Source organism: Neoarius graeffei, chromosome 6, assembly GCF_027579695.1.
Source record: "Neoarius graeffei isolate fNeoGra1 chromosome 6, fNeoGra1.pri, whole genome shotgun sequence".
Taxonomy (NCBI): domain Eukaryota; kingdom Metazoa; phylum Chordata; class Actinopteri; order Siluriformes; family Ariidae; genus Neoarius; species Neoarius graeffei.
Window position 1 is genome coordinate 16,359,398 of NC_083574.1, and position 27,260 is coordinate 16,386,657.

The 27,260-nt window shown below is 41.7% G+C and overlaps 1 protein-coding gene across 5 annotated transcripts in view; it reads left to right on the plus strand.

Moving 5' to 3' along the window:
- si:zfos-464b6.2 (beta-1,4-galactosyltransferase galt-1) overlaps positions 1-27,260 on the plus strand; it is a 99,868-nt gene that overhangs the window by 28,119 nt on the left and 44,489 nt on the right. Inside the window, exon 2 of one of the 5 annotated variants that reach the window (XM_060923347.1) lies at positions 24,107-24,136. The exons of the other annotated variants lie outside the window; for them this stretch is intronic. The gene's annotated coding sequence lies outside the window, so the exon portion shown is untranslated. The remainder of the gene's footprint in view (positions 1-24,106; positions 24,137-27,260) is intronic. 5 annotated transcript variants of the gene reach the window in all.

Sequence of the window (27,260 nt, forward strand, 5' to 3'; positions counted from 1 at the left end):
TATTTATGTTGGGGAAAATCTTTATACCTAGATAAGTAAAAGATGTGCAGATAGGGATATTAGGTGGTAGAGGAGTATTTTTAGCTGCTGTGTTGAGGGGAAGAAGAGCAGATTTAGTCCAATTTATTTTGTAACCAGATACCTTATGAAACTCATGAAAGAGAGTGAGCAGGTTGGTTAAAGACTTCTGAATATTGGAGAAAAATAGAAGGCAGTCATCAGCATACAATGAAACGTGGTGTCTCGAGAGGCCAACAGTTATGGGGGAGATGACCTTACTTTCTCTGATAGCCTGTGCCAGAGGTTCTAGAGATAGGGCGAACAATAGTGGTGAGCACGGATCTCCCTGCCTTGTTCCTCTCTTCAGTGCAAATGAAGGTGATCGGACAGAGCCTGTGATGACTGAAGCGGTTGCCCCACTGTACAACGTTTGTAACATAGATATGAATTTTTCACCAAAACCAAATCTCCCTAGGACCATCCATAGGTAGCGCAATTCCAGGAGGTCGAACGCTTTTTCCGCATCTAATGAAAATACTGCAGAGTCTTCTTTAAGTGTGTCAGCTGCCTCGATGATATGCATGAGTCTTCTAATATTATCTGAAGCAAATCTGCCTTTGATGAATCCAGTTTGGTCAAAGTGTATGAGTTTATCAACTACTGTTTCTAATCGGGTGGCTAGGACTTTAGAATAGATTTTCATGTCTCCACAGATAAGGGAAATGGGCCGGTAGCTGGCACATTCTAGTGGGTCTTTACCTTTTTTGAGAAGAACAGTAATTAGTGCATTGCATTGGTCTCTATGAAATGATCCTTCTTCATGAGCGTAGTTAATAGAGTCTAATATCAGTGGGCCTGCCTGTTCCCAAAATGTTAAATAGAATTCTGGCGGTAGACCGTCAAGACCAGGTGACTTGCCTGCATTCAGAGATTTCACAGCTGATTCCAGCTCTGTTATTGTTACAGGCGATCCCAGATCATTTCTGTCTTCTTCATCCAAAGTAGGCAATGTCATACTTTGAAGAAATGTGTTGCAATCCTCAATATTAATATTACTGTCTGTCTTATATAGATTGCTGTAAAAGGCTTTGAATACGTTGTTAATATCATTGGGTTGTGTTACAACCTTGCCCTCAGTTGTTCGAATCGCATTGATCATTGCTTTAGACTCACATTGCTTCAATCTAAGTGCCAGTAGTCTGCTCAGCCGGTCACCTTCGAAGTAATACTTTTGTTTTGTTCTATGTATTATAAATTCTGCTTTTTCTATTGAAAGATTTTTATATTCCCCTCTAAGTGCAGTGAGTAAACTTGTGTTTGTCCCCTGAGACTTCTTTGTTTGACCTGCTTCTATTTGTTCTATTTGGTTTTCTATGTCGTTGAGTCGATTATTTCGGTCAGCTTTTAATTTGGAGGAAAACCCAATGCATACACCTCTAATAAAGCATTTAGTTGCCTCCCACATGGTTTGTGCATTAGAAGCACTTTCTTTATTCTGACTGATAAATTCGTCCAGCTGTTTTTTCATTTGTGAGATGAATTTTTCGTTACTGAGGAGAGTGGTGTTAAATCTCCACCTCTGCACTTTCGGATGGTTAACAATAGGTGTTAGTGTGCAAGTAACAGGGGCATGATCAGAAATTAATATGGAGAGTATGTTCACCTGACTCGCGTTGTTGATCAAGGAGGAACTGAGAAATATATAATCGATTCGGGAGGAAGTGCCATGCCGACCTGAGTGGAAGGTATATGCTTTGACATCTGTATTCTGGAGGCGCCAGATATCCACTAAGTTTAGATCAGTAACAAACCTCTTTAGTGACAATGATGAGAGAGGCAGTGTACCAGGTGGCACAGTCGACCGATCCTGGCCAGGGCATAAAGTTGCATTGAAGTCACCTGTTACAATACAATGGCAGTCGTGGTATTTCAATAAGGAGTTACTAATGGATGGCAGGAAGTCATCTTCATGCGTATTAGGAGCATATATATTAGCAAGTAAGACCTTGGAATAATTAACAGAAAGTAAAACATAAACAAATCTACCTAGCTGATCACTACCCTTATCCAGTATGGCCAATTGTAGTTTCCTATCAGCCAGGATAAGCACACCCCTTGTCTTGGAAGTGGCGTAAGAATGAGCTATTACTTTATAATGTTTGTTTTGAAAACATTGAACACTGGACTCTGTCAAGTGTGTCTCCTGGATACATGCCAATGATGCTCTTTTACGGTGAAGAAATTCCAGGCACCTGGTACGCTTAATGGGTGAGTTTAGCCCTCTTACATTCCAAGTTATTACATTTAAGTCGGCCATTTAGGTAGGAGAGATGTGTAGAAAGGCATATGAAAAGATCCAAAATAATAATAATAATAATAATAATAATAATAATAATAAAAACATAGGGTACAAAAAGACACAAAATAACAAACACATAACGTCCAAAAGGGAATGCATGGCATACATTGTACTGTCTGGAGAATAAATGTGACGCGCTTTAACATGCGCAACAAAACTATATACAAAAGAGCAATCCGCCAGGCTCCCGCAGAGCCCAAGGATTGCATCAACACAGTTGAGTTATACATTCCGGATGTGTGGTTCTGCGAGGCAGTGCTCAACCACCCTGTTTCCCGTTATATCGCTCTCCAAACTGAAAAGTCCATTATATTACTGATGATATTGAGCGATCATAAGTCACCCAAAAAAGTAATATGAAAAAATGAAGAAAATATTTAAACAAGGCAGAAGTCGTTACGTGAAAGCCTATTAGGCGAGCCATGGTAAACAGTCCACGGTTTTTTTTGTTTGTTTGTTTTTGTTTTTTTTTTCCCCCCCTTTCCCCCATTTACGAGACGCGGCATTGTCCTTTATAGCTGTCTGCTCAACATAAGCATTCAGTCCCATTTTCTGAAAATTTGCCAAGCGCGTTATGAAACGGAGAACTAAGTGGAAAAAATAATATAATATGAGGAGAGAAGTGAGGATACAAGTCTCAGACAGCTTATCTGACAACCTAGGCTGACCAATCCGTCAGTCTGTCAGAACGTAATATATGAAATGCGATGACAGTCCATAGAGCCAATAATTCAGTCATGTAAACACAGTCCCAACCCCAAGTGATTTTTGTTAGTTAGCCAGAAAGTTACAAAAGCAGATAAGTCGTGACACTAAATATATCAGATCGCAGGATGTGACTACTTAGCTGGAGGTTGTCTGTTGAGGAGTGTCGTCCATCATCTCCGTAGCCGGATCCGACGTGGGGGCGGCGGCATGGACCTTAGCGATGGATGGCATCTGCAGAGAGCGGAGAAAGTCCTCTGCTTCGGCTGGACTGCTGAACTCCACGCTCCGTCCACAGTGGGTAATTTTAAGTTGAGCAGGGTAGCGCAGAAAGGGCTGCAATCCGGCTGATGTCATCTTCTTGTATACTGGAGTGAAAGCCTTCCTCTTGTTTGTGGTGTCCTGGCTGTAATCGGGGAAAAACAGCAGTTCCAGGTCCCCGTGTTTGATCCGCTGTTGTCTGGCTCCCTTCAGAATCGCCTGGCGGTCCGCATAGTCGAGTAGCTTGAAGATTAAAGTTCGAGGGCGAGCGTTTTCCTCCTGTTTGGGGCTGTAGACTCTGTGGGCTCGCTCTATGCGAATGTTTCTGTCTTTCAGAGACGGGATCCATTTCGGAAGGTGTGTTGTTAAAAAGGCAATCGCATTCGATCCTTCTTCTCCTTCTTTCAGACCTACTAATCTTAGGTTTGACATTCGGCTGTGATCTTCCATCTGTGTCTAATGTTCTTAACACATTCCTCAATTCTATTAAGCTGGTGTCTCTCATCAGGTTTTGCAGAGACATACAACTGTGTGTCATCAGCATAACAGTGGAAACTAATACAATGTTTACGAATAATATCGCCCAGAGGTAACATATATAGAGAAAAAAGCAGTGGACCCAAGACAGAACCTTGTGGAACACCAAACTTTACCTCAGTACGTCTAGAAATATCACCATTTATATCAACATACTGATAACGATCAGTTAGATAAGACCTGAGCCAGGAGAGGGCCATTCCCTTAACTCCCACAACATTTTCTAGTCTATCCAGAAGAATGGAATGATCAATGGTATCAAATGCTGCACTAAGGTCAAGGAACACAAGTAGCGAGACACAGCCCTGATCAGACGCCAACAGTAGGTCGTTTACTACTTTAACCAGTGCTGTCTCTGTGCTATGATGAGGTCTAAATCCTGACTGATACATTTCATGGATGTTATTCCTATGTAAATATGAGCATAACTGCTGTGCCACAGCTTTTTCAAGGATCTTGGAGATAAAGGGGAGGTTTGATATTGGCCGATAATTGGACAGCTGACAGGGATCAAGGTCAGGTTTTTTAATCAGGGGTTTTGATAACTGCTAGTTTAAAGGATTTGGGTACATAGCCAATCATAAGAGAAGAATTTATTATTTTTAGAAGCGGTTCAATTACTCAAGGCATTATCTGTTTGAATAGATGTGTCGGTAAGGGATCTAGTACGCAAGTTGAGGCTTTTGATGTAGAGATTAATGAAAGTAATTCAGTTTCTTTTAGGGGAGTAAAACATTCTAACTGATGATCTGATACAGTTATATTGTTAACTACAAGGTCACTTTCATTATCTAACCTTAAATTAGTAGTTTGAATTTTTTGTCGGATATTCTCAATTTTGTCATTAAAAAAATTCATGAAGTCGTTGCTACTACATACTGCAGGTGTGCATGTGTTGATAGTGGACTTATTCCTGGTTAATTTTGCTACAGTATTAAATAGGAATCTAGGATTATTTTTGTTATCTTCTGTTAGGGAGGAGAAATATGTTGATCTCGCAGCACTAAGAGCTTTTCTATACTTCAGGAAGCTCTCCTTCCAAGCTAATTTGAACACTACCAATTTTGTTTGACGCCATTTACGTTCCAATTTTCGAGTGGTCTGTTTTAATGTGCGAGTGTCATCATTATACCAGGGTGCTAATTTTTTGTCTCTGACCATTTTCCTTTTTAGAGGAGCTACATTATCTAAAGTATGGCGGAATGTTGACTCTAAGCATTCAGTTGCCTGATCAAGTTCTGCAGGGGCTGACAGTGACCCAATCAAAGTTGACAGCTCTGGGAGATAATTTATAAAGCTCTGTGCAGTAGTTGACGTGAAAGTACATTTAATACAGTAGCGTGGTGAGGTGCATATATTATTACTCAGACATATTTTGAATGAGATGAGACAATGATCTGAGATAACTTCAGACTGTGGAAGTATGACTATATTGTCTACGTTTAATCTGAATGTTAGTATTAGATCAAGGGTGTGACCACCATTATGGGTCGGTCCTATGACATTCTGCTTAATCCCGACTGAATCTAAGATGGACACAAACGCTGTTTTTAAAGGGTCTTCTGGGTTATCGAAGTGAATATTAAAATCTCCGACAACTAAAGCTTTGTCTAAGGAAATAACCAGATCTGAGATAAAATCTGCAAATTCAGAAAGAAACTCAGAATATGGCCCCGGGGGCCTGTAAATAATAAGGAATGGAATTAACTGGGTAGACTTATTTTTCGAGGCTACATACATTATATGAGTATGAAGAACTTCAAATGTATTAAATTTATAACCAGGTTTGTGTGTTACACCTAGATAATCGTTATAAATAACCGCGACGCCTCCTCCTCTGCCAGTTAGACGAGGCTGGTGTATATAACTGTATCCAGGAGGACTCGCTTCATTTAATGCTATATATTCATTTGGCTTAATCCATGTTTCTGTTAAACACAGTACATTAAACTCCTGATCAGTAATGAGTTCATTAACCATTAGCGCTTTAGATGTAAGAGATCTAATATTTAATAGCCCCACCTTTAGATCAAAGGTGCTGGCAGCAGCTGTACAGTCAGTATGATCTAATTTTATATTGATTAGGTTACTGTAACAAACTCTCTGAAAATTTCTACCTTTTTGTTGAGCTCGGGGAACAGACGCAGTCTCGATGTAGTGGGCCCTGAGTGACGACTCTGTGCAGCTAGCAGACAGTCGGTTTAGCCTGTTCGTCTGCTCCCTGGCCTTGGCTCTGGATTGTCAGAAATTAACTAGGCCTGTTCTGAGACTATGACCTATGCTGCAGGAAATGAGAGCAGCACCTTCCTGAGTGGGATGGATACCGTCCCGCCCTAACAGGCCAGCAGTGCCCTCAAAATTAGCCCAATTATCTATAAAGCCCACACTGTTTTCAGAGCACCACCTGGACAGCCAGCAGTTCAGCGACCATAACCTGCTGTAAGCTACATCGCCACGCCGCATTGGGATGGGGCCAGAGCATACTACAGCATCGGACATCGCCTTCGCTAATTTAAACACCTCTACAAAGTTACTCTTAGTAACCTCAGACTGACGAAGGCGTATATCATTAGCTCCTGCATGGATAACTGTCTTTGAGAACCTGTGCTTGCCTAGGACCCTAAGATTACCTGCTATGTCCGGCGCCCTGGCTCCCGGTATACACCTGACTAAAGCTGCTGGTGCCCCTAAAGGCTGAGCTAATTTCACGTGCCGTATGATAGAGTCCCCTATAACCAGAGCTCTTTCAGGTTTCTCAGTGGGTGCATCACTAAGGAGAGCAAACCTGTTCGACGCGTGACGCGGAGAGGAGTGGTGCTCCCGTGGGCGAGCCTCAGCAGTAGCTTTGGCTCTACGCTTATGCCGCCGAGCCGTCACCCATTTGCCCCGCTGTAAGGGCTCTAATGCCGGAGTTGGGGGATTGCTAACTCCACCTAGGGCGTCCAGACTTTCCCTAACAGAAACTACACTGTTCTCACGCTCACTGACCTGCTCTAAAGCGTGGACACGCGCTTCTAGCACTGTAATCTTCTCCGTCAGAGAGCTAACTAATCTGCACTTATCACAAGTAAAGCTAATAGAGCTATCGCTAGTGACGGAGGAAGAATGACTAAACATCCTGCACTCAGCACACTGAACAGGCTGAAGGTGTGCCATGATGAAAAGATTCACGTACCTTAAATGAAGATCTGTTGATATTAAAGCAGATCAGATGTGTATGGCCTCCACTTGTGGACTTTACACAGGAGGAGAGAAAAAGAAAGCTTCCGGTCTCGGCATTCTTCCGAAAAAAGAAAGAGAAAAAAACGGGGAAAAAAACGGAAAAAGGAAAGCGAAAGTGAAAAGTACAAAAATGAAAGCGATGGTACAATAAAAATGAAGAGGATACTGGAAATTTATTTGTAGAAAAAAAGTTAAAAAAGGATTAGTAATTAACGCTGGCACTCGCGGGAAAAAGGACTCAGCGCGAACAACTCAGGAAGCAGGAAGTGCGTAAACCAGGAAGTCTATCACTTCAATCTCAGAATCGTACCGGTCAGTACTAAGATGGTGTAGGGTGATATCACCTACGTGAATGGTGGCTCCCTGTGCTACACTAAGGTACACCGTTTGGTTTGGGATTTTCATTCTGGTGGCTGTGTCGTGCTGGTCGTATGACATCAAGACTTCAGTTTTTGGAGTGTTAACAACCCACTGATTACCAGCTCTCTCTACTCTAGTTTCCATATCCTCGTCTTTTACAGACATTTGACCTACACACTTTTGTTCGGGCGCTTTTGTCCTCAAACCACACAGGTGATCTGTAGTGTCTCTAATGAATGGGTTGCTTGGGCAGACCCAGTGGATGTCTTTAGTGGAGGTGCACATCTCTAGGTTGGGAATAAAGTAGACAGAGAGGCTGTCATCATGGAATGCTACCATGGGTGGTGTCTGTACTAATCTCGTCGCAACGGGCTTGTGCCTGTTTTGTGGGATCCAAGGACTGTGGGGTCGTGATTTGGGCCCATAATTAACTGCGACGACAATCAATGAGTGGCGCCAACCTGTCGAGTAGGTCTTGGCCAATCAGTAGCTATTCCATACCCACAGAGCACATGTATGTGGGATGTATGATTGACATGCCTTGGAATGTGAGTTCCAACCATGCCATTTGTGTGACTGGGGCTTTGTTTTGCGTGAAGCTGACTAAGTTTATGTTGCAGGGCTTGGTTGGGATTGGGTCACCTTGTGAGAGCTGTGTCTGAGAGATGGTGGCAAAGACTTTAGCGCACATGAGCGTGATCTCCGATCCAGTATCCAGGAGGGCGTGGAGGGTGATTGTACCTTCGACCACCACGGGGGTGTAAATGTGCTTAGCATTGCCCCTTCTAACTAGATCACCTACGAACTGCATCAGAGGTGTGTTTTGTGGGTTTGCCTTCACCACCAGGGGGGGCCCTACATCCTGACCATCGCCTGCAGTTTCACAGAGATGATCTCCCCATTTCACGAGATATACTCGTGGTTCCTGGTCTAGTCATGCCAACGGGTGGCCTTCGTCATCCTTCTTGGGCTCTTTTGTTTTATCTGTTGAGGGGTTTGACCTCTTCTGTAACAGTTCTTTAACCTCAGCCAACTGGGCTTTCAAAGAATCCAGCTCTGAGCGGAATTGACCAGGTTGGTCTGAGTCACTGTGTCAGTCACCTCTACCCTTACGTTTAGAGCTATGGTCGGAGCGCTCCTGCCGTCTCTGGCGAGAGCGGGGATGACGATCCTGCTGCCAACCGCCTTGTTCCTTATGACCCTTTTCATATGAGGGGCGGTTGCCATGGTCACTATGGCTTTGCCCTCGGTCCCTCCTGGCCTTACTTTGCCGATTTTTCCGCTCACCCTGGTGATGGCCCGGCAAGGGGCGGTTCGGACCGGGATTTCTCCGGGTGGGTCCCCCTTTTGGAGCTTCACCTCCTAAGGCTAGCGGGGGCCCGTCTGCACCCTGGAGACTAAGGACTCTGGGTTCATCATCGTTTCTGTCTGTGGGTTTGACAATGGTCTCCCAGGTAATTTGGGCTAGTTGCCTAATTTCCCTCATCGAGTAGCAACCTTGTCGACATGCCAGTGTGACTTGAGTCCGCACGCATGGATGGAGGTTATGTAAGAAGAGGGATTTGAAGCCTCTATCTTCTTCCAAGCCTGGTGCATTACTACCCTGGAAATAGGCAGTACGTAGCCATCTATAATATTCATGAGGCGCCTCAGACCGTTTTTGTTTGATTTGTATGGCACACAATGTCGCGGAGGTTTCATCCGTGTATGGCGCTTATTCGTCCCTCATGTAATTGCGAAGTTTTGAATAACTATTGTGAACGTTTGGGGGTAGCGTCTCTAAAAAGGCACGAACGCTGCTACTGGAGGTCTTCCAGATCAGTTTAAGTTTCTCTCGTGTTGTGGCTTTCGGCAGGTCCATCAGGTATCGGTCAATTTCTCGTAAATAACCATTTACATTTGTTCTTTTATTGTCGGGATCGAAAAGCCTGTGCCTCTCTGAGAGGGAGCAGCCCCTCCCTCGTGTGTGTGTGTGTGTGTGTGTGTGTGTGTGAGCGAGCAGCCCCTCCCCCACCAGATAATTTATCTGTTGTTGCAACAATATTCAAGAAGTCAACAAACCAATCTCCTCACATGAGGCACCAATAAATATGTCTGTTACCGCATGGTTCACAGCCAATAGCACTCATAACCTTGGAATTCTTTGAGATTGGATGACTTCAAGGATATCAGCAAAAACAGGCAATCACAGTTTCAGAATAATTGAATTTATTATAACAATGATAAAAATGAGTAATAGCAGCTGAAATACATTCAAATGGTCATCAGTGATATATCTATCTATCTATCTATCTATCTATCTATCTATCTATCTATCTATCTATCTATATATATATATATATATATATATATATATATATATATATAAGCATCAACAGTGATATATGTGGGTGTGTGTGTGTTGGAATGTGTGTATGTGTGTGTGTGTTGGAGTGTGTGTGTGAGAATGTTATCTGAGATGTGGGGGAGGGGGGGATTCCACCTCGTGGTCCCTGGAGAACAAAGAATTAGCCTTGATTGCTAATTCCACTAGCTTTTGAGACAAAAGGGATTCCACCTCGTGGTCCCTCGAGAACAAAGAATTAGCCCTGATTGCTAATTCCACTAGCTTATAATATTACTAAATCCACTGAAATATTGATGAGGTCAAAATATGTGTAATAATGAAATTAAAAGTGTGAGAAAGGATAGCAACAGCATGCAACAGCCTATCTGTTAAAAATTGAGAGAACAAAAATAGAACAATGATTAATTCAACACCCTGAGTGTCTACAGTGTGCACAATTAAACTGTTTGAGTTTAAATTCACACTAATTCATAAAGCTAATTCCTAAGACTAGTTTTGCCCAAAATGCCAATCTTACTTCCAGTATTTTGCTTCTACGTAGAATCTGTAGAGATGTCCCGAAGAGGCTAGAGTTCATAGAAACTTGTGGAGGTTTCTGTAGAAAGCAGAGAATTCTTGGTCCGAACTTCAGCGTTCGTGAGGAGAAGTCTCTGATCAAACAATGTGCACAGCGATTGAGTCAGAAGGAATACGGTCGCTTCTAACTTTTAATTAACTGCTTTGGGCTGCAGTCATAATGTTACTTATAATGAACAAATGCAGTGGTGCTTGAAAGTTTGTGAACCCTTTAGAATTTTCTATATTTCTGCATAAATATAACCTAAAACATCATCAGATTTTCACACAAGTCCTAAAAGTAGATAAAGAGAACCCAGTGAAACAAATGAGATGAAAATATTATACTTGGTCATTTGTTTATTGAGGAAACTGATCCAATCTTACATATCTGTGAGTGGCAAAAGTATGTGAACCTCTAGGATTAGCAGTTAATTTGAAGGTGAAATTAGAGTCAGGTGTTTTCAATCAATGGGATGACAGTCAGGTGTGAGTGGGCACCCTGTTTTATTTCAAGAACAGGGATCTATCAAAGTCTGATCTTCACAAGACATGTTTGTGGAAGTGTATCATGGCACGAACAAAGAAGATTTCTGAGGACCTCAGAAAAAGCGTTGTTGATGCTCATCAGGCTGGAAAAGGTTACAAAACCATCTCTAAAGAGTTTGGACTCCACCAATCCACAGTTAGACAGATTGTGTACAAATGGAGGAAATTCAAGTTCATTGTTACCGTCCCCAGGAGTGGTCGACCAACAAAGATCACTCCAAGAGGAAGGCATGTAAAAGTCGGCGAGGTCACAAAGGACTACAGGGTAACTTCTAAGCAACTGAAGGCCTCTCTCACATTGGCTAATGTTAATGTTCATGAGTCCATCATCAGGAGAGCACTGAACAACAATGGTGTGCATGGCAGGGTTGTAAGGAGAAAGCCACTGCTCTCCAAAAAGAACATTGCTGCTTGTCTGCAGTTTACTAAAGATCACATGGACAAGCCAGAAGGCTATTGGAAGAATGCTTTGTGGACGGATGAGCCAAAATAGAATTTTGGTTTAAATGAGAAGCGTTATGTTTGGAGAAAGGAAAACACTGCATTCCAGCATAACCACCTTATCCCATCTGTTAAACATGGTGGTGGTAGTATCACGGTTTGGGCCTGTTTTGCTGCATCTGGGCCAGGACGGCTTGCCATCATTGATGGAACAATGAATTCTGAATTATACCAGCGAATTCTAAAGGAAAATGTCAGGACATCTGTCCATGGACTGAATCTCAAGAGAAGGTGGGTCATGCAGCAAGACAATGACCCTAAGCACACAAGTCGTTCTACCAAAGAATGGTTCAAGAAGAATAAAGTGAATGTTTTGGAACAGCCAAGTCAAAGTCCTGACCTTAATCCAATCGAAATGTTGTGGAAGGACCTGAAGCGAGCAGTTCATGTGAGGAAACCCACCAACATCCCAGAGTTGAAGCTGTTCTGTACGGAGGAATGGGCTAAAATTCCTCCAAGCCGGTGTGCAGGACTGATCAACAGTTACCACAAACGTTTAGTTGCAATTATTGCTGCACAAGAGGGTCACACCAGATACTGAAAGCAAAGGTTCACATACTTTTGCCACTCACAGATATGTAATATTGGATCATTTTCCTCAATAAATAAATGACCAAGTATAATATTTTTGTCTCATTTGTTTAACTGGGTTCTCTTTATCTACTTTTAGGACTTGTGTGAAAATCTGATGATGTTTTAGTTCATATTTATGCAGAAATAGAGAAAATTCTAAAGGGTTCACAAACTTTCAAGCACCACTGTAAAAACCGGTTGTAACTCAATCTGAGTGCGAGCGCAATTTAAGTAGTTTTACCGTGGCCAGTGGTAAACGAAAATGCGCTGAATTTCTTTTCTTGCAAGTCAGACGTCTTTATCTCGGATGTTCCGATGAGCAGGATGTCTCTTTGTGTCTGTGTGATGAATTCACATCTCCAAAAGAGAGAGTACCTCTTTGTCTGTGTGACCCAAGTCACATCCGCGCCAAAGAGGACAGACGGAAGTTTACTGAGTCACTTATAGAATCATGGAGGATGTGATGTTGGTGATCCTGCCCAGGCGTGACGTAGGTCATCACGGAAGTTAGTTGATGGGATCTGTAGTTCTTAGATGGGACATGACTGTACCTACACAATATAAAAGATTACCAGGACTACAAAAATGCAGAAAAATAGGCTTTACTTATCCAAACGCATCTGTTGGTTCAAAAGTTAAAGTGCATAGAACCTCACAGCACAACATTAAGTTACCTTAAAATATAATATAAATGCCTCAGCTTTCATGTAAGAAAAAAAAAACTATTAATACTAGTACTGTGTGCAGGCAGTCTCTCCTGAAGACTAAATTAAACAGTAATTATAAACTAATAAAATAAATGGCTCACGCTTCATAGAAGAAAAAAAAAACAATTTGAACAGAATCTCACAGTATGATGCTGAAGCTTCCTAAACAATGGAAAATAAAATACCATTTTGGCAAAAACGTTGGAATCCATTAATTTCTTGTATTGAGTAAAAAAATAAAGTGCACACAGTCCTTCACTGTAAACATACACTTTCAGTAACAGAATTTAAGCCTACATAAACACTGACTCGCACATGCAGTGTTGCCAGATACTGCTGATGTTTTCCAGCCCAAAATATGTTCAAAATCCGCCAAAATGCACTTAAAACCGCCCAATCTGGCAACACTGCGCACATGCTGCTTCTCTTGAACGTATACACGGAAGTAAGGCGGAAGGTAGTTTGTTGACATCACCTCAAGACGACGCCAACGATTGGTCAAATTTGCGGGAAAGTTGCGGTGATTGGATATAATTGCAATACCGCCCTGAATTCGCGGGGATGGGATTGGATATAATTGCAATACCGCCCTGAATTTGTGGGGATTTCGCAACATTGTGAAATCCTGGAGGGTCTGATCAATGCGCTCTCCATATGCCTATAAAGTACAATAGCGTAGCCTAAATGTCACCTTCTCAATCGTGTCAAAGGCTACATAAAGTTGTATAAACTTACCTTAACATGTAGATGCAGACAAGATGTAGCTTATCAGAGTTGTCTCCTCACGCTGTCTGATAGGCAACGCACGTAATGTCAGGCCGGGTGCGTCAGTGTCGCCGTGCGGGCGGGCGGGCGCGGACTGAGACTATGGCGGCCCAAATTAGACTATGGCGGGCCACCATAGTCTCGTCAATGTGTGGGAAACACTGAGGACGGCCCTGTGGAGGTCCGCGTAGACCAGCCAGCTGTCAGTGGGGAGCTGCAGTGTGGCCAGCTGCGCCTTGCCCGTTAGGAGGTGCGCCACGCGCTGTTCCACCGGCCAACCCCACGCCTCTGCTGCCTGCTCAAAGAGAGTGAGGAAGGCCTCGGGGTCATCATGCGGACCCATCTTCGTTAGGGTGAGGTGGGGCGGGTCCACGGCGGTGGTGGACCCCGCCAATGCGAGCAGGTGCCGGAATGTCTGGCGATCTTCCTGCTGCGCCAGCACTAGGGCTTCGAACCGTTGTTCCTGCTTCTTCCGGAGGGCGATCAGTGCCTGGTGCTGGCTGTGTTGGGCCGTGACGAGGGCATGGACCAGGTCCTTGAAGGGGGGGAGGACTCCATGGGGCTGTTCTCTTCTGCACTCTGAATTTCGGCACCACTGTAGAATCTGAGCAGGTGGGTGGAGCACAGAAGCATGGCAGGCCAGAACTGAGTTCTTATAAAACTCTCTTATTCCTTGCTTTTCAGCGTTAAACATTCACTCTCCTGGTCTAATACACACACCAGTGTTCTGGTTGGGGAGAGCTCCCCTTCTCTGCTCTCCCTCTCCTTTTTATAGGGCGTGGTCACTGGGGAAGACACACAAACAGGTTAATTCCCATCAGGTGCAGTGATTCTACCACTTGCCTTTCCTGACTCCGCCCTCCATTCACAGACCGACACTTGACCATGCCCCCACTGCCACAACCGGTAACTTAAATACACAATACAAGTTACACACTGCAAAAAATAAAAATCTTAGGAAGTTTATTTGTCGGCGGCACGGTGGTGTAGTGGTTAGCGCTGTCGCCTCACAGCAAGAAGGTCCTGGGTTCGAGCCCCGGGGCCGGCGAGGGCCTTTCTGTGTGGAGTTTGCATGTTCTCCCCGTGTCCGCGTGGGTTTCCTCCGGGTGCTCCGGTTTCCCCCACAGTCCAAAGACATGCAGGTTAGGTTAACTGGTGACTCTAAATTGACCGTAGGTGTGAATGTGGGTGTGAATGGTTGTCTGTGTCTATGTGTCAGCCCTGTGATGACCTGGCGACTTGTCCAGGGTGTACCCCGCCTTTCGCCCATAGTCAGCTGGGATAGGCTCCAGCTTGCCTGCGACCCTGTAGAAGGATAAAGCGGCTAGAGATAATGAGATGAGATGAGTTTATTTGTCTATTTTCAAGTCAAAACATCTAGCCACCCTTATTATAAGACATAATTGCCCAACAAGCAAAACCTCATTTAGCTAGAAAGGCTAGTTTTTAGACAGTCCATCTTGAAAATCTTGCATAGACAAAATGTCTTGAAAAAGTCTTATTTGGAGCACCTTTGAAAATAAAACAAGTTTTTTTTAAAACAAGTAAGTACATTTTGGACATTTGTCAAATGCGGTTCATCTTGTTTCAAGAAAAAAAGAACAAAGTACCGTATGCTTGTTTTGGGAATAAATGTACTTTACTGAAATCTTTGAATCTAATGCCCCCAAATTGCATTGTTGTGGCTCAGGTGGATAAGGCGCCATACCATAAATCCAGGGACCCAGGTTCGATTCTGACCTGAGGTAATTTCCCAATCTCTCCCTGTCTCTCTCCCACTCATTTCCTGTCTCTACACTGTCCTATCCAATAAAGATGGAAAAGGCCCCAAAAAAATCTTTTAAAAAAATGACTTGAATGGCTAAATGTAAGAAGTACGATCTTGTTATAAGAACTATTTTGATTATTTTGAGTTAATCAGATCTCGCATAATAAGTTCCCCAATCTTATTTTGGAATTATTTCATCTAAAAACAGGTTATATTTTTCATCTTACTTTAAGAAATCTTACCAAGTCAAATTTGACTAGTTCCACTGGCAGATTTTTTACACCTGATTCAAGCAAATATGCTTTGTTTTAATCTTTTATTTCGTATTTTTGAAAGGCCATTTTTTGCAGTGCATGTATTAATCTAAATGCAGGTAAACAAGTGTTGCTGTTTTTGTTGTTTTGTATCCAAATGAGAGTCGCAGCTTACCTGTCTGTGTTCTCGCTTCTTGAAGGCTGACCTTGTGGTCGATTGTTTTGTTTTGAAACAATCTGACTTTCAAGTCAAGTCAAGTTTATTTGTATAGCGCTTTTAACAATAAACATTGTCGCAAAGCAGCTTTACAGAATTTGAACGACTTAAAACATGAGCTAATTTTGTCCCTAATCTATCCCCAATGAGCAAGCCTGTGGTGACGGTGGCAAGGAAAAACTCCCTCAGATGACATGAGGAAGAAACCTCGAGAGGAACCAGACTCAAAAGGGAACCCATCCTCATTTGGGCAACAACAGACAGCATGACTATAACATGAACAGTTTTAACATGAAGACAGTTTTGTTGATGTAACTCTTCATTGATGGAAACTTGAGTGCAAAACTGTTCATGACAACTGCAGTCCTAAAGTTAGCAAGTCAACTGCAGTCCTCAGCCATAAAAGCATTACTGTAAGAGTCCAGAGCATCCTCCAGGTGTAACCCTCAGCTGTCCTCATGGGGCTGTCCTCCACAGGAGCGATGCAATAAAACTCCAACCAGACACAGGATATCAGGATGGATCAAGCAGGTCCGAGGGGCAGAAGAGGCCAGCATCTCAATCCCAGGACCAACATGTAACTCAGAGGGACAGATTGGGGGAGGAGTTCTTCATTCAGTTCTCTGTTCATTCGCTTCTTCCACGTAAGGGTGAGATATTGCTGCTGAGGCAAGCATATCCAGCGGAGAAATCAGATGGCTGGTCCACTCATTCTCCATTTTCTCCATACCAAGTACTCCACCATTACCGCTTGGCTCTGGCAATTACTAAAACCCGGGACGGGATGTCACTTGTTTTAGCAACAACCGCGGGGAGGTCATTGCCCGAGCGATAGTATGTCATGTCCCATCTCGTTCTGTCCCAGGTTTTGACAACAACCCTTGGCTCACACTCTGGGAGAACTGGTGCAACTGAACTTACTTTTCTTTTAGTTTTCCTTTCCTTTAAATGTTGGTACTGCACCCTCTTTCAATATGGGCTTATATCCAACGCTCCTCAACAGATCAGAGGTCTCATACAAGTCTTCAGTAAAATGTGCAGAGCAGAGGAGAGACCACAGAAGTTCACAGGCGCCCAATGTGCCTGTGAACTTCTTGCAAAACATGTTCAAATCTTTGCAATTTGAACATTCTTGGGCCATGAATGCAATGTAAATCCACCTTCTGTCGTGTTGCTGCACCCACAGCAACACATCTACATGGCATGGTGATAAATTGGCTCAAAATGGAAACTCGAAGTTGCAGTCAGCTCTGTGTTTTAGTATCAGGGATGTGAGTGACAAATTTTAAAAAAAGAGGAAAATTTTTAGGCTCAACAGACGACCCCGAAGGGGTCGTCACGACAACGAAGTTGTCGTGGGGAGGGTATGGGAGGGTGTGCCCTCCCATTGGTGGGGGTCTGGGGGGTCTCCCCCACGAAAATTTTTGTAAAAAGGACTTAAAATGGTGACATTTTACGCACATAAAATGTAAAATTTCTAACATAATACACCTGCAGAAAGTTAAGTTTCAAGCTGGTGTTAGGTTTGGATGTATGCTCCACCAAAAAAATTTGGAATATTTTCAGACAATTTCATTAAAGTTCCTGCATTTGTGCAGTTAAATCCATCATATTTAAGTCTTTACAATTTTCTAACAGTAACTGTTATTAATGTGATTAAGTCAATTTTGAACACCAACTTTACTCCTTCTTTGTTACAGAAATAAGTTAATTTTGAAATTTTAGAAATTCAAAATTTATTTCACTCTAAAAGATTCTCATGAAACAAATAGCAAACAACAAAGTATTTAACATATAAGAAATTGCTTTGTCAGTATTTACCAATAAACTGCACTTAATATACAATGAATCCATTTAACAAAATTGAACAGTAAACTGAATTTTGTGATACTCACAATGTTATTCAATCAACTTCACTTTGGCCTTTGTAAAATGTCTCAAGCATTATCTTCTATGTACATGAATTGTCACAATAATCAATATGATTAAAAAGAGAGGGAGTGAGCTTCATATATCATGTATCAGCATTTCTTTTTGCCAGCTTGGTGTTCACTACTACGCTGCAATAGTTCATCCTCCATGATTTCATTAAACTTTCTCTTTGATGTTGATGGCTTCTCACTAGGATTTAAACCTAGTGCCAACTTTTTTTCATGAATCTGATTTTTCTTTTCTTCTTTGGCTTCCATATTTGTCCTGTAAGCTGAGCGCATATTTTTGCAAAGAACATGGTCAACCTTTGCTGTTTTTGGCTCTTTGTGGAAAAACATGTCCACAGAAGTAGTGCCCCTAGAAATGAGTTCAAATTTTACAGTTTGTATGGCAGAGAATGTCTCAACCAACATATTTGGAGAAGATTCATTCAGTACATCTCCCATCATACTGAAACTGCTTTCAACAACTGGACCATGAAAGCAGGAGAGAAGAGCTTTCACTGTGTTTGACAGGAGTGGATACCTTCCTGAGAGGGAGATAGTGGCCCACCAGTCAGTAAGTTTTTCCTGTCCACAAGCCAGTGGGCTTGGAAGTTTGCAGTCTGTGCTATACGCCCTCACTTCACGGTCAAAGTCATCAAGTTGGTCTTCCTGAATAAGGATGGTGGTCAGCTTTGGAAGTTTGTTCAAGTAAACCTGTGTTGTTGAATGTTTGCGCACAACTGGATCCAGAGCAGAAAATGCTCTAAGGAGCTCATTGTTGATGGGCATTTTCACAATCAAGGAACTAGCACATTTCATGAAAGCATCAAGAGTGGTGTCCATAAAGTCATTCACGATTTTATTGTCCTTGCCATAGGTGGACAACATGCCCTTTGTCTTTGACCCAATGAACATGCTTCTCTTAGGCAGGTGTAGTGACTGATCTGTGACGTCGAGCTTGGTCAATTTCTTGGGTGACAAGTCATCTAATACCTCTGCTTTAATGAAATAGCTCAAGAAGGTTATGGCAAGGTCTCTTTGTTGGTCATGGAGTTTGTCAATCATGGGCTCTTTTGATTGGAAAAGTACAACATACTTTTTCAGGTGAACAAGGACGGCTGTGTACAGCTGAAAAAGAGAAAATTCACAAAATTACCAAAAACATATTGAAGTAACTAATGTGTATGTCAGTATGTGTGTGAGCATCATCATTCAAAATGCTGTTTAGCTGTTACAGATTAAAATGCAGTGTACATAACTTACATTAGGATTTAACTTTTCAGTCTAGAACTTTACAGTTGAACTTTTTCAAAGATTTTTTCTGTCTGCTCCTGCTTGTATGTATACATAAGAGCTACTAATGCAATAAATGACATTTAGGCAGGCACGGATTATGGGGGGAAATGTTGTCCATACAATATAATGTCAAAGATAGCATACGTACCTGTAAGATCAAGAGAGTTTTGATGCGTTGATCAAAGAGTTTCACTGTAATCCTGTTTTTTCTTTCTTTTCCTTCTCTGGTAAGATTTTTTCTCAAGATAGGCTTCATTATCTTCCTGATTCCCTCCTTGGCACTTGCATCAACACTGTGTTTTGTGTAAATTCCTTCAAGTACATCTTGAAAAATTCCCTTATCCTCATCAGACAAGAAAAAGTAAAAGAAGACTGTGTAGGCATCCAAAAGACGAATCGTGTCCAGACTGACATCATATATGGACAGCCATCTGTGTGGAATACATCTCTGTGGGACTGTGTATTTAAGATCAGAGAGAATTGAGCAAATGAGCATCAATGCTTCCTTGTGATCAACAGACCATTTAAAGTCTGAGTGCAGGTCACTGACAAGCCCTTCAATATGTCCCTTGAATGGTTCACAAAATCGTTTGGCAGCATTATGTGTGTGATGACAGCTATCTCCATCAATATCCAGTAAATGTGGAGCTCTTTGAGATTTGATTTTCTGTTCAAGTCCATTTTTTGATCCTCTCATGACCGCACAAGAATCCGTCAAAACGGAGACAAGATTTTCCCATGGAATCTCGTGTTTCTGAAATAGACTGTCCAGAGCCTTGAATAAAGTATCTGCATCAACTTTGATCACAGAAATGGAATCCAAGTGTTTAATCACATCATTTGCATCTGAACAAAAGTATGACACCATAACTGCCAACACCTTCTGATTGTTTGAACTTGTTGCCTCATCGATATTCAATGAAAACTTTGATGTTTTCAAATCATTGATCAGTTTATCTTTGAAAGTTTTAGACAAACCATGAGTCATTTTGTAAGATGCTGATGTCCTGTCCATGGACAATTGATCCAGGGCGGGTTTATCCGCAGCAAGGGCTTTTGCTAAGCTAATGAGCTTCGGCACTTCTGAAAAGTGCTTAGAGTTCTCAGCAACATATGATAGTACCATCGCTTCTGCGTTGACAACTCTGTCGGCAACTGGTGTGAGAGGCTCAATAGCAGGTGCACATGTAGTTGCTTGCTCTGGCTGTGATGGTGTCTGACTCTTGAAAATGCTGAATAACTTCTGTTGACCTGAAAAGGATAACTTCATTGAGAATGGAGACGTTATCTGCCATACAAAAATCATTAGCAATTGTTAAAGTATTTTTAGTTATGATCAATATTTAGACTGTCACCTTTTACACTTAATTCAATATTTAAGGAATGTCATTAAATATCAACTAGAGAGTGGAGAACATCCTAGTATTAGATAAGCTATGTAGATATGTTTTTTTTTTTTTAATTTTTTTTTATAGGCTATTTGTCTACCGATTGAACAAGGAAATAAAGGAAGGAAGGAGAATAAGTAGAAAGCCATCACCTTTGAGGCCAGACACTTCACCCAAGAATAAAAATATTAAAATACAAAATACAAACCAAATTGACACATAACATTCAAAGTATGACTTTATTAGCACATTTCAGTTTAAAAAATGTTTTGGTCAAATTTCATGGTGCTTTAGTGATACATGTTTCAGAACTTTACAAAAAAATTTTGAAAATGAGAAAAAAAGTGTCATGTTTCAGGTTTGGGGTGCCGTGTCTGGCCTTAAGTCTGAAAAATGTTACCATTGATACCAAACTACCACCACTACAAATGTCATGTTAGGCCATATGAAAATAATTTCTTGTTTCTCATCACTATTTTTCCTCAAAATGGGTAGGACGGGCTTATTTTATTTTTATTTTATTTTGTTTTATTTTTCTGCTATGTGGGGGATAAAACACGAAAAATTGGAATGGTTGGAGCAGACTCTGGTTTCAGAGGCATGACGCTAAATTACCAGTGTAAAAAAAAAAATGTTTATGGTGGGTCAATTTTTTTTGGTTCGGGCTGTAATGATTATGAGGAACAAGAATATAATTTTATGTGGCCTTACATAACTAGCAATAAAATTTAAACCCTGCCACCAGTTCAGTTCCAGTGCCACAGCCTTCCTGCAGTGATGTCACAGATCTCAAGGTCATTCACTCAGACCACTACCTATATGAATCATTTTAATCATAAAAATTACTATATTAAATTTATTGTTAATGCTTAAAACTATTCCTATGCCATTCTTGAGGTCTCAAGGCCTTTATAAACAAAAAGTAAGGCCATGGTTCTGAGTATCTCCTTTAAGCACAAAAATGATTTTCGAGCGAGTACATTACAACAAACCAAGACATATTTACCAGCATCCTTATCTCCCCTGTGATCACCATTTTGTTTTTTTTTTCCTGATTTGTAATGGCGATTCTGATTGGCTCGCTTCAGGTGTCTGTGCACATTTGTGCTTTTCATCATTAAAAGGTGCCCTCTATGTTCTCCCGGGTTGACTTCAGGACGTACACACACACACACACACACACATACCACAATGCTCGAAAAACCTCATCTCCGATCATCCCAGACAACTAAAGTATGTGCAAGGACGAGTAAAATTTTAATGGTCATCGTCCGATCGGACGACAAAAGTTAGTGCTGGCAACCTAAGCAACACAGGCTCTAAGAGAGCAGGGAACCAGTGTAAAGTAGCTTGTCTCGTTTCGCTGGAAATGCGTTGTTTTATTCAACAACACAATATATAAAAATACAAAAAATATTTTGAGGAAATCATTCAAATTTCCTTGTTTTTGGTTATAATTCGTTGAAGTATGCGTGTTCAAGTGTACTGGAAAACCTTGGCTCAGAGGGGTCCAGGTAATGATGTAATTATACCAATTGGCTAAGGGTGACAAGGGTCAATGACATCGTGTGCCAGCAGCACGATTGAAGTGGGCAGATGTCAAACTTGGAACTTTTATATCACGAATGGAGTTAATAATAAACGATATCACTGAATAATGCTCCTTACCTCTAACCTGTGTGTGTGTGTATATGTATAAAGGGCGTCTCCCATTGGTTGTAAATCGTGACATAAAAATCGTAAACACATACGAGACCCGCTGATTGGCTGTTCACATACTGAAGCCAAGTGGAGATGTCCGCCATCTGTTGCTGCTGATCGAAGAAAACTACAGCTAAAAAAGTTCTACTACTGGATTACTTGGACAATCTTAGTCATAAAGAAGCGAAGGATAGATATACATGGAAATTAGAGTTATTAGCGGTTATGATCCATACAAAATTCCTCGAAATGACTGGAGTGACGGTGCAGATTAGTGGCCTAGCATTAGCTACATGTTGGAATATGCATTCTTTTCCCTGAAAAGTCCCAACACAGAACAACAGTTTTAAAAAAACTACAGAAGCAAGAAAACCTTCTTTGTGTAAAGACTTTTTTTCCCCCGACATCAGCTTTTGGGAACAGAAAGCATTTACTCTCAAAGGGCTCTGACCTAAACTGTGGGCTAGATCTAATTCCCACTCGTCCATGTCTCATCAACCCCAAGGACACAGCTATCTGCACTCTATACAGTGATGCTTATTATTGTTAAAACAATATCTGAAGTGTTATTTGTAAAATAACAAAATATATTGCTCTAGACCTTCAAACAATATTGTAAGATTTTTATTTTAATTTTATCTTATAGTGGATGGTACAGTAATGACAAACACTAACAGAATCAGCACATTCCAGTTTTAGCTATAGTCATATAGTAACTATAATCACCCTTGTAAGAATAATTTCAATAAATGGTTAATGTTCAGTTCCCTTTTCATTTATTCTCGATTCAAAGGCACAATTGAGTCACACAGGTTGATCAGGGTGTAACGGACAACAACAATTTTATCCAAAATAGTTTTTCCTGCCTTAATCGATTTATTTCCCTTTTACATGCTGTTGTAAAGTTCAGTGTGTTTGTGTAGAACTCTCTTGAACTGTAGGTTCATTTCTACACTCTGGTTCCACGGTGACATTTTGCATAGGACTGTGTTCCTTTGATAACAGAAACAATGCTCCAACATTATTATTATTATTATTATTATTATTATTATTATTATACTCATTCAAAACTCTACAGCTTAATATACCCTAAATTATTCATTCCTCTACTACTAGAACTTTTCTTTCTGAATGTGTCTGCATATATTGATGTTATGGTTTTGTGGATTTATGATAATTATCCTGCTTCACCTATATAAAAAAAAAAATCAATTGCATTCTGTCCTCTCCAAAATAAAATAAAGCTCTGGGTAAGTGGAATTGTTTTTCGGGCAAGTATGTTTTGGGTGCTGCTTGCTCATTGGGCAAGTAAGGCTGGGAGATTTTTTTCAAGGACTGATATATATGGGTCTGTCTCAGAAACTGGGTACTGTGGGGGTACCCCACTAAATATACTCAGTCAATAAACTATACGGTTTTGAATGGTGATGTTGGTTTTAATTTGAAATAAAATGAAATAAATAATACAGATAAAACTAAATATTTGATGTGAATTCTCTATTCAGAATTTGGCAAAAATTCTGCAAATTTATGGAAAAATGGCGGCTTGATCTGGGACATGATAAATGGTTGACTACATCGCATTCCCTTAAAAAGGTTGGAGTCCACTGAAAAGTCTACAGTTATCACTAATTGTATTTTAAGTTGTAACTTTATACGCCTAAGGATTGGTGTGCTCACAGAAAAATCATAACCATAATAAAACATCATGCAAAATATTTGATCACTGTTGTAACTCCATTTTCCGCATACCCAAAACTAGTACGATCGTGTGTTTTGATCTAAACGGAAAGCCTCAGGGTCAAGGTCATTACCTCACCAAAAGTAGTAACTTAAAATCACTACGCCATATAAAAATGTAGTTATAAATCTGCGACTTTGTTTTGTAAAAAGAAAGCTGAAAGTTAGGTATACCGTAGAATGTTTCTTACAGAATATGTTACAGTGGTAGCTGGTCTTGTATGAATTTCTGAGCTATAAAATGAGTTGTGGTATATTTTTTACCATAGCGTGTTATTTGTGTGCGGGGAAGGACACACATTAACAATTTGCGTGTGTAGAATGGAATTTTCCAGTCCAACAGTTAGTTGATCTTGCTTCCATTTGCGGTCTTTCTGTTACGCAGGTGATCTGTTCGGACGTTATCACTGAAAAGGTGAGTTTTGACAGTTTTATTTTGTTTTAGTTTTGCAGTATAAGGCAATAGAATGTTTCTTTTTCATCTTACTTTCATATTTTGTAGTGTTTGCATATTTTTGGCCAATATTTTGCAACCACGGTCAATTTAGATTGACTACGGCCAGTCATTTTGCCCCGCCTTGCTCTCTGTCCGGTGCGGTAGTGATGTCCCGTTGCTCACATGCCGCAGCAGAGACCCGCATGACCTTCAGCCGATTGCTGTTCTTTTACCACCGCCGTTATTCTCATCTTACCGGTGTGTTCTTGATTTTTCCATTGTGTCCTATTGTCCTATTTCGCCATATCAAATACCCCAAATGTATCATATTATTTATATTTAAGTGAATAATCAATTCAGTCATCATAACTTGGCATTTTTAACCCAAGCAATCAAAAAGAGGAAATTTATTCAATATTTTCACTCCTCTGTGAAGGAGGGGCTTTAATTCTTTATGATGATGTTATTTTATATGTAAATCAATTTTACAAAAGCATTTGAATTGTAATCAAAAAAAAATTTCCACAGTGGAGGCCAGATAAAGCAAAATACTATCTTTATCCATTTGTTTTCCAAGATGGCGCCACGGATGGTTGCCTCGGTACTTCGCTCTCTCTTACTTTCTATGTTTTCGTGTATTTGTTTTGTTTCTTGCACTGCTTCGCTGGTCACATACTCCAGAGAAAAACTTATAAACACTGGAATAACCACCAGTAAAGTTTTTTCATCGGCTTTCATTGATCTGGAAAGTTTTCCAGAGCTACTTGTTGGAGGAGCAGCAGCTCTCTATGGATTACGCCGAGGATGCCGGAGACACCGGGAGAAGCGAGCCGGCGCACTCGTCAGGCTGAGGCAGCGGGGGTTTCGCACTGTACTCCCGTCTATTCACCTGGCTAACGTCCGCTCTCTGGTCAATAAGATGGATGAACTGCTGCTCCTCAACACAATCAACACGGATTTTAACAGATCTGCTGCCTTGTGCTTCACCGAAACCTGGCTCGGTGAGCACATCCTGGACTCTTCTCTCCATCTGCCTGGATTTCACCTGCACCGAGCGGACCGTGAAATGGAGCTCACGGGGAAAACGAGGGGAGGCGGAATCTGCTTTTACATTAACGACGGTTGGTGTACTGATGTCACAGTTCTAAACAAATCATGCAGTCCTCATCTGGAGTCATCATTCATAAACTGCAAACCGTTTTATGCTCCGCGAGAGTTTTCCTCGTTTATCCTGGTTGGAGTCTACATCCCCCCCCCTTAGGCGTGTATTAATGAAGCATTACAACACCTGGCTGACCAGATAAACAATGTGGAGAAAAAACACCTGGACTCTTTGCTCGTTGTTTTGGGAGACTTTAACAGAGCAAACCTCAGCCACGAACTGCCAAAATATAAACAGCACATTAAGTGTCCCACCAGGGACTCTAACACTCTGGACCATTGTTACACTGTTTTAAAGGACTCATACCACTCTGTCCCCCGTGCAGCCTTGGGACTATCTGATCACTGTGTGGTTCATCTTATCCCGTCCTACAGGCAGAAGCTGAAAGCTGCTAAGCCTGTAGTTAAGATGATGAGGAGATGGTCCGGTGAGGCCAAAGTGGAACTACAAGCCTGCTTTGACTGCACTGATTGGAGTGTTTTTGAGGATGCAGCCTCAGACCTGCATGAACTGACTGATACTGTGACATCTTGCATCAGTTTTTGTGAGGATATGTGTGTGCCCACCAATAGCCTGGGCCCGCCCATCCTAAGTGTGATGCAACACGAGGGCCTGTTGCAAGCTTAGTCTGGCAAGGCAAGCTATCTCCAGCTCTTCCAAGCTCCCGAAAAATCGGGAGCCAATCAACTTTGAGCATCTCCAACGGCCCTGGGTAGAGGCGTGTTCAAGGCAGTAACGTAGTAGAACTGCAACCGGAAGCCATAGATTGTTTACAGAATCTATGCCGGAAGCGCTTCATTCACTAGAAACATTATGAACATGGAGCAGCGGCAAGCTGACACAGCAGTAGATGCTGTATTGAAAGCATTCAATGGGAAGTTCTCATTGAAAACGGAGCAAAGAGCAGCCCTGGAGGTATTTATCTTCTTCCTGTTACTCAAGCAGTTTCTGTCGCATCACATACGTCAGAGGAAAGAGTGATGTGATTGGTTTAAGCTTCATCACAGCCTTTTCTGGCTTCGACCAGTAGCAAACTGAGGCATTTCAGGGAGGCGGGTCAACCACGCCTTTGGGAAACGGTTGGGCTTAATATCTTTGCCAGACCAAATGCTCGCAGAGCTTTGAAGTCGCGTTAGCCAGACTAGCCCACCAAGACCTTCCGCACATACAACAACAATAAACTGTGGGTGGTAAAAGAGAGCAACTGGACTTGCTTGAAGATTCTTGAAGACATTTCACCTCTCATCCGAAAGGCTTCTTCAGTTCTGTCTGACTGGTAGGGAGCATCAGGTATTTATCCTCTCATGGATGAAAAGCTCATCTAAGGTGCCATTGAGTCATCCTGTTGGTGTGGGTCACTGGGGGCTGGTTATGAACAGCCTTGAGAGTCATTAGGATGATCAATGGATTGCCCGTTAGGGTGATCAATGGAATGCTGATTCTCTCTGTCCTCCTGTGAGTCACTGAAAACAGCTGGGTTTTGGTGTGCATTCAGTTGTCTGGGAAGTGTGCCAAGGACTGCATTGTAGGTGGCTGATAAATGATGTCTTAGACACCCACCTCTGTTCAGTGATGGCCGTTCCAGGTTGACAAAAATGGCTTCTTTAACTCCTCGCTCATACCAACGATCCTCTCTGGCTAAAATGCATACGTTGCAATCCTGAAATGAGTGTCCTTTGTTGTTAAGATGAAGGTAGACAGCAGAGTCCTGGCCTGAGGAACTGGCTCTCCTGTGTTGAGCCATGCGCCTGTGAAGCGGTTGTTTTGTCTCCCCAATATACGTGTCCGTGCATTTCTCACTGCACTGAATGGCATACATTATGTTGTCCTGTTTGTGTCTGGGTATTCTGTCCTTAGGGTGGACCAGTTTCTGCTTCAGAGTGTTACTGGGTCTGAAATGTACTGGAATGTTGTGTTTGTAGAAGATCCTCCTGAGTTTCT